Genomic DNA, 9,407 nt, shown 5'->3' with positions numbered 1-9,407 from the left:
GCACACAGGTGGACTTTATTTAACTAATTATGTGACTTCTGAAGGTAATTGGTTGCACCAGATCTTATTTAGGTGCTTCATAGCAAAGGGGGTGAATACATATGCACACACCACTTTCCGTTTTTGTATTTGTTTTTATTGTTTGAAACAAGTAATTTTTTTAATTTCACTTCACCAATTTGGACTATTTTGTGTATGCCCATTACATGAAATCCAAATAAAAATCCACTTAAATGACAGGTTGTAATGCAACAAAATAGGAAAAACGCCAAGGGCGATGAATTCTTCTGCAAGGCACTGTACAAATTAGCATTCCTTTCCAACCCTAATCTGCACCACTTCTGTAGAATGACCCATATTATGTCAGCGAGAGTGTTAGATTTAAACCTCTGTGGGTTGACAGGTTTAGAGAGAGTGAGACAGAGGCTGCCCAGGTTTACACTACAGCATGACTCAGAGAAAGAATGAGAGAGGACGTAGGAGGTCATTTGCACATCTGAGAGAAGTAGAGAAACGAGAGCAACAGCACGGAGACCCAGCCTCTGACAGCTCAACCTCAAGTGTCTGTGAGGCCAAACCAGCTTGATCCTGAGTGTACTGGCAGGCGCACGCTGCCTCACACTAGTAATGCTTTAATAATGCGTCAACATCTTCCATGCAGACAAAGGGACTCAGTGTGTGATAGCCTGGCTCGCTTTCCCTTTACAGCCAATGTCAACTGGTAGCTAGCCTACAGAGTTTTCACCACATTCTTCATCAGATAACCACATAGAGCCATAGATATCGTATGTAACATTTATTACATGATGAGGAGAAATATTACTTCATATTTAATAGACTTGTGTCAAATCTTGGTACATTTGGTATTAAATGCTACCTAAATAGATTCAACTTTACAATTTTCCTGGTAGGTGGAGGGTCAGCCAACAGGCAGTACAGTAGAGAACAGTAACATTATAGTAGCTGACTGAGCCCTGTGAAGAGGAACCTATCCTAACTCTGGTAACTGCAGCCAGACCCTACCCTGTTTTGGCTTGGCCTCCAAGGCTCAATGATGCTTCAGTGACTTTTGAAAACAGAGGGTTCGCCTCTAATCATGGTTGACAGTATGTTTTTCTATTTTGCACTGTTCTAGGAGGAACTGCCGTGTGACGTTTTCCTAATTAGACATAATGAATGAGGGAGAGGATTTCAGAGGCATGTGTCTGAATAGCTGTGATGTGTGTCTGAGCTTATAATGAGCTGACCTTTCTTCTTCTTCCTTATTCACAGGTTAACCCTCTCATAGCACACTATTTCTGTGTTCATAAAGAGTTCACCGTTTTAAATTATTCTCATTTCTAGGGCTCTTGGACCCCACTTCAAGTCAGAATTACAGGTAATTGTGTGGATAAGCAAAGAATGTGTCCAACCAAATCCATATATATGAGTGTGGACACTTGTGTGAATGTAAAACGTTTTCATAGACCAGTCCCAGGCAATTCTGACTGGTATTGTTTCTAAACTCTTCTTATCATGCTTCATTGTGGGCTGTTATGCGTAAATATTTGTCCATTCCTCTACATTCCTAAACAGAAGAAGAGTTAATGGTTCATGGTATAAATCCTCTACTACAGATGTTTGTATACTTTGAGACGATTGCCAGCAGGGAAATGATTGCAATTGTAACTATGGCAAGAAAGACTAGCTGCTTTCAGTATCCAGGGTATTCCTCTTCTTAAATGGGTTTGTATACAGCGAGTCCCATGGAACTTCATGGAAACCTGCATACTTAAGTGCTGACCACATACATTAAACTGACACCGTTGCTTTTTATACACTGCTCAAAAAAATAAAGGGAACACTTAAACAACACATCCTAGATCTGAATGAAATAAATAATCTTATTAAATACTTTTTTCTTTACAGAGTTGAATGTGCTGACAACAAAATCACACAAAAATAATCAATGGAAATCCAATTTATCAACCCATGGAGGTCTGGATTTGGAGTCACACTCAAAATTAAAGTGGAAAACCACACTACAAGCTGATCCAACTTTGATGTAATGTCCTTAAAACAAGTCAAAATGAGGCTCAGTAGTGTGTGTGGCCTCCACGTGCCTGTATGACCTCCCTACAACGCCTGGGTATGCTCCTGATGAGGTGGCGGGTGGTCTCCTGAGGGATCTCCTCCCAGACCTGGACTAAAGCATCCGCCAACTCCTGGACAGTCTGTGGTGCAACGTGGCGTTGGTGGATGGAGCGAGACATGATGTCCCAGATGTGCTCAATTGGATTCAGGTCTGGGGAACGGGCGGGCAAGTCCATAGCATCAATGCCTTCCTCTTGCAGGAACTGCTGACATACTCCAGCCACATGAGGTCTAGCATTGTCTTGCATTAGGAGGAACCCAGGGCCAACCGCACCAGCATATGGTCTCACAAGGGGTCTGAGGATCTCATCTCGGTACCTAATGGCAGTCAGGCTACCTCTGGCGAGCACATGGAGGGCTGTGCGGCTCCCCAAAGAAATGCCACCCCACACCATGACTGACCCACTGCCAAACCGGTCATGCTGGAGGATGTTGCAGGCAGCAGAACGTTCTCCACGGTGTCTCCAGACTCTGTCACGTCTGTCACGTGCTCAGTGTGAACCTGCTTCATCTGTGAAGAGCACAGGGCGCCAGTGGCGAATTAGCCAATCTTGGTGTTCTCTGGCAAATGCCAAACATCCTGCACGGTGTTGGGCTGTAAGCACAACCCCCACCTGTGGACGTCGGGCCCTCATACCACCCTCATGGAGTCTGTTTCTGACCGTTTCAGCAGACACATGCACATTTGTGGCCTGCTGGGGGTCATTTTGCAGGGCTCTGGCAGTGCTCCTCCTGCTCCTCCTTGCACAAAGGCGGAGGTAGCGGTACTGCTGCTGGGTTGTTGCCCTCCTACGGCCTCCTCCACGTCTCCTGATGTACTGGCCTGTCTCCTGGTAGCGCCTCCATGCTCTGGACACTACGCTGACAGACACAGCAAACCTTCTTGCCACAGCTCGCATTGATGTGCCATCCTGGATGAGCTGCACTACCTGAGCCACTTGTGTGGGTTGTAGACTCCGTCTCATGCTACCACTAGAGTGAAAGCACCGCCAGCATTCAAAACTGACCAAAACATCAGCCAGGAAGTATAGGAACTGAGAAGTGGTCTGTGGTCTCCACCTGCAGAACCACTCCTTTATTGGGGGTGTCTTGCTAATTGCCTATAATTTCCACCTGTTGTCTATTCCATTTGCACAACAGCATGTGAAATGTATTGTCAATCAGTGTTGCTTCCTAAGTGGAAAGTTTGATTTCACAGAAGTGTGATTGACTTGGAGTTACATTGTGTTGTTTAAGTGTTCCCTTTATTTTTTGAGCAGTGTATAAAGATGTCATTAAAGGGACCCTGCAAAGTGCCATTGTTTCCAGGCACTGATAAAGTATTCTTACTAACTGCATCGATACCAAGAAACAGTGACCAAAACATACTGAATGGAGGGAAAGAATGTAATCAACCACACCGTACTTGTAACGGTCGTCGTACTTAGTGGACCAAGGCGCAGCGGGTTGAGTGCTCATAGTGACTTTATTGAACACTGAACAAACAAAACAAGAAAACGATCGAATGAACAGTATTGCAGGCTACACACACAGCTATGCAACAACAACTTCCCACAAAAGGACAGGTGAAAACAGGCTACCTAAGTATGACTCTCAATCAGCAACAACGATGTAAAGCTGTTCCTGATTGAGAGCCATACCAGGCCAACAAAGAAATACACAACATAGACAGAACATAGAAATACGAAATATAGAACATAACCCAAAAAACACGGAATACTCTAACCAAACACCCCTCTACATAAACACATATACTAACAAACCCCGAACCACATAAAACAAATACCCCCCTGCCACGTCCTGACCAAACTACAATAACAAATAACCCCTTTACTGGTCAGAACGTGACACTACTATAGAAAGATAAGTAGGAGGCTATTTCTAACAATGGAAAAGGGCATGTGAACATTATACCGGTGAACATTTACAATAAACCCCCATATTTCTGAATGACCCTACTGTTTCTTACTGTTTAATTACTGTGGGATTAAACACATTTAGAGCTCCCCAAATCTCTTCCCCCTCCACATGGGTCAGGCACCTTAATCACAGTGGGCTTAGGGGCCCTGTGGCACTAAGGGCAGAGAGACCAGAGGCCCTGCAGAGAAAGGAGTGTGTCAGCACTTTGAGAGGGAGAGCTAATGGCCTCTCTGGCCTCCAGCCTGCTTGCCACATACATGCCCCATGGCAGGGCCACTGGACAAAGTGGCAGCCCCAGCTTAATGGGCAGAGAGCAGCTGAGAGAGTGATAGGAAAGGGAGAAGGGGGAAGAGTGTGGAGTTAGAGGGTGACCGTGGGTAAATCCTGAGGGGATTGGTCCTCATACCATGCTCACACAAGTCAGTTAATTACTCTAATGGTCCTCTCTGGTCCACACCAGCTCAAACTCAATAAACACTGTTGGAAGAAAGGGACCAAGTGGCCAAGTGCCAGGAACGAGAGTGGTCCAACAAACTCTTTGGGCTTATTCATACAGCCTGACTCACATCAAGTTTAGTAAGTTCTTCAGGTCTATAAGAGAGAAGCATAAAAATAATGTACGTTTCTGTAAAGTGAAAATTTGCACCACTCTTTATAATCTACACATCAGTCAGAAGTCCTAAGGTTGCTAAGCTGCTTGTCAAACCCTCAGAGAGAATGGCCATTTGTACTGTCACTGAAGGCTGGCAATGGTTTCCCCTCCTATTACTGCGGCGAGGAAGCTGGCATGAATTCAGATTACTGTTGCAAAACTACACCGACCCAGCTACGACTGGGCCGTTCCATGAAATGAGAGCCTTTTGCAACCCTTTGATATTTTAAGTAGACATTTGTGCACCAATATTGTATTTTAAAAGCCTGTTATATTCAATGAAGTGCCTTTAATATAGACCACACGGAGAATTCAATTAATCAGATTTTTATATGAATAAATATTTGCTAAAGTGCCAAAATTCAGCATTTTGACATGTCCCTCCGTGCACCCTCTGTGACTTCCAGGAAGATTTTAAGCCATTTAACCCGAAAATTTCACAACTTTTTATTTGGCTGATTTAAGATGAAATCTTCAACCCTGTTATGGTCAACCCTGTTACTTTATTTGGCAGAATGTTTAAATTAGGTGAAATTAAAATGTTTTTTTTCACCAAGTTACACATCTCAAAAGACACCGAATTGGTGGAACGACCCTACTGCTTTTGTCATTTACAACACACACGACATTAATAGACACATCTATCTGAGAAAAACCTTTCTATGTTTTACCCCATTGAGTAGAATCCATTGTGTAGCTGGATAGCATGATTCAAACCATTGGATACAGCCAAGACTTTGGCATTTAAAATGAGCACAAACATGTTCCCTAAAAAATGCCAAAATCTTTTCAGGTAGATCCATTTCTAATGATAGTTGGACCCCAGAGGAAAAAAACTGGACAAATTTGAGAGCTTTTTAATGTGTTACATAAAGCATCAACTTAATCAGAGAGAACATCATGCCAATTAATTCAAATAAAGGTCACTGTCAATCATAACGCCCCAGGAATAATTGTAGCAGTTTAGGAGAACTTACCCAGCAGTTTAGGATAATTAATGTAGCCGTTTAGGAGACTGAGGTTAAGGTTAGGAAAAGGGTTAGGGTTAGCGAAAATGCTCTCCTAAACTGCTATGAAAATCACTTTGTATCAAAATGGTGTGAAAAGAGTGGAACACAGCTACACAGTTGATGCATGCATAATTCATAAGTCAAATCTGCCACACCTCCACACTCTTAGAAAGAAGGTTTCCAAAAGGGTTCTGCGGTTGTCCCCATAGGAGAACCCTTTTTGGTTCCAGGTAGAACTATTTTGGGTTCTATGTAGAGTATATGTGTCAGTCTAAATCTGCTTCGCAGGAATGTTGTCTTTAGTAATGATTATGGTTAGATCATAAGGTGTGAAAGGTTTTGAATGTTAGACTAGGAGCAACTTTACATTGTATTGGAAGATTGGAGTGGTGTGTATAATGCTCTTACTAGCCTTCAGTATTTTAGTTAGTTCTACTGTAGTGTTTTTTATTGTGTAGTACAACATAACAAATATGTGTACAGCTTTTATAGCAGTTGTTCTGTAATAACTATGTTTCACGGAATCATGGCTGAATGACGACATGGATATTCAGCTAGCGGGATATACGCTGCACCGGCAAGATAGAACAGCACACTCCAGTAAGACGTGGGGGGGTGGTCTGTGCATATTTGTAAACAACAGCTGGTGCACGAAATTTAAGGAAGTCTCTAGATTTTGCTCGCCTGAAGTATATTGTGATAAATTAGAGGCCACACTACTTGCCTAGAGAGTTTTCAGCTATACTTTTCGTGGCTGTTTTTTTACCACCACAGACAGACGCTGGCACTAAGACCGCACTCAGTCAGCTGTATAAGGAAATAAGCAAACAGGAAACCACTCACACAGAGGCGGCGCTCCTAGTGGCCGGAGACTTTAATACAGGGAAACTTAAATCAGTTCTACCAAATTTATATCAACATGTTAAATGTGCAACCAGAGGGAAAAAAATTCTAGATCACCTGTACTCCACACACAGAGATGCATACAAAGCTCTCCCTCGCTCTCCATTTGGTAAATCCGACCACAACTCTATCCTCCTGATTCCTGCTTACAAGCAAAAATTAAAGCAGGAAGCACCAGTGACTCGGTCTATAAAAAGGTGGTCAGATGAAGCAGATGCTAAACTACAGGACTGTTTTGCTATTACAGACTGGAACATGTTCTGGGATTCTTCCGATGGCATTGAGGAGTACATCACATCAGTCACTGGCTTTATCAATAAGTGCATCGAGGATGTCGTCCCCACAGTGACTGTACGTACATACCCCAACCAGAAGCCATGGATTACAGGCAACATTCACACTGAGCTAAAGGGTAGAGCTGCCGCTTTCAAGGTGAGGGACTCTAACCCGGAAGCTTACAAGAAATCCTGCTATACCCTGCGACGAACCATCAAACAGGCAAAGCGTCAATACAGAGCTAAGATTGAATCATACTACACCGGCTCCGATGTTCATCTTATGTGGCAGGGCTTGCAAACTATTACAGAATACAAAGGGAAGCACAGCCGCTAGCTGCCCAGTGACCCGAGCCTACCAGATGAGCTAAATCACTTCTATGCTCGCTTCGAGGCAAGCAACACTGAGGCATGCATGAGAGCATCAGCTGTTCGGGACGACTGTGTGATCACACTCTCCGTAGCCGACGTGAGTAAGCCCTTTAAACAGGTCAACATACACAAGGCTGCGGGGCCAGACGGATTACCAGGACGTGTGCTCCGGGCATGTGCTGAGCAACTGGCAGGTGTCTTCACTGACATTTTCAGCATGTCCCTGATTGAGTCTGTAATATCAACATGTTTCAAGCAGACCACCATAGTCCCTGTGCCCAAGAACACAAAGGCAACCTGCCTAAATGACCACAGACCTGTAGCACTCACGTCCGTAGCCATGAAGTGCTTTGAAAGGTTGGTAATGGCTCACATCAACACCATTATGCCAGAAACCCTAGACCCACTCCAATTTGCATACTGCCCAAACAGATCCACAGATGATGCAATCTCTATTGCACTCCACACTGCCCTTTCCCACCTGGACAAAAGGAACACTTATTTGAGAATGCTATTCATTGACTACAGCTCAGCGTTCAACACCATATTACCCTCAAAGCTCATCACTAAGCTAAGGATCCTGGGTCTAAACACCTCCCTCTGCAACTGGATCCTGGACTTCCTGACGTGCCGCCCCCAGGTGATGAGGGTAGGTAGCAACACATCTGCCATGCAGATCCTCAACACTGGAGCTCCCCAGGGGTGCATGCTCAGTCCCCTCCTGTACTCCCTGTTCACCTACGACTGCATGGCCAGGCACGACTCCAACACCATCATTAAGTTTGCAGACGACACAACAGTGGTAAGCCTGATCACCGACAACGACGAGACAGCCTATAGGGAGGAGGTCAGAGATCTGGCCGGGTGGTGCCAGAATAACAACCTATCCCTCCATGTAACCAAAACTAAGGAGATGATGGTGGACTACAGGAAAACGAGAACCGAGCACGCCCCCATTCTCCTCGACGGGGCTGTAGTGGAGCAGGTTGAGAGCTTCAAGTTCCTTGATTTCCACATCAACAACAATCTAGAATGGTTCAAACACACCAAGACAGTCATGAAGAGGGCACCACAAAGCCTATTCCCCCTCAGGAAACTAAAAAGATTTGGCATGGGTCCTGAGATCCTCAAAAGGTTCTACAGCTGCAACATCGAGAGCATCCTGACTAGTTGCATCACTGGCTGGTATGGCAATTGCTCGGCTTCTGATCGCAAGGAACTACAGAGGGTAGTGTGTACGGCCCAGTACATCACTGGGGCTAAACTGCCTGCCATCCAGGACCTCTACACCAGGCGGTGTTGGGAGGAAGGCCCTAAAAATTGTCAAGCAGTACCGGAGTGCCAAGTCTAGGACAAAAAGGCTTCTCAACAGTTTTTACCCCCAAGCCATAAGACTCCTGAACAGGTAATCAAATGGCTACCCGGACTATTTTTATTGTGTGCCCCCCCCCCCCCAACTCCTCTTTTTACGTTGCTGCTACTCTCTGTTTATCATATATGCTCAGTCACTTTAACTATACATTCATGTACATACTACCTCAATTGGGCCGACCAACAAGTGCTCCCGTACGTTGGCTAACCGGGCTATCTGCATTGTGTCCCACACACCACCTGCCAACCCCTCTTTTAAGCTACTGCTACTCTCTGTTCATCATATATGCATAGTCATTTTAACCATATCTACACGTACATACTACCTCAATCAGCCTGACTAACCGGTGTCTGTATGTAGCCTCGCTACTTTTATAGCCTCGCTACTGTGTATAGCCTGTCTTTTTACTGTTGTTTTATTTCTTTACTTACCTATTGTTCACCTAATACCTTTCTTGCACTATTGGTTAGAGCCTGTACGTAAGTATTTCACTGTAACCTGTTGTATTCGGCGCACGTGACAAATAAACTTTGATTTGATTTTATGTCATTAGATTAGTGTGAATGGAAGTTCAGTTGTAAATTGTAATAGTTCAGTAAATATTTCAGTATGATAGTCCTGCATTCTTGGATCCTCTTACACTGCTTTATAAGGTCATTTAAACAGTCCGATCTGACATGATGAATTAATGCAAACAGACATTAGTTGGAGCCCATGGCAGTATGCCAAATCCACACATCCAAAGAAATAATCCTCCAAATACAGTAGTG

Source organism: Salmo trutta, chromosome 16, assembly GCF_901001165.1.
Source record: "Salmo trutta chromosome 16, fSalTru1.1, whole genome shotgun sequence".
Taxonomy (NCBI): domain Eukaryota; kingdom Metazoa; phylum Chordata; class Actinopteri; order Salmoniformes; family Salmonidae; genus Salmo; species Salmo trutta.
This window is presented reverse-complemented; position numbering follows the sequence as displayed.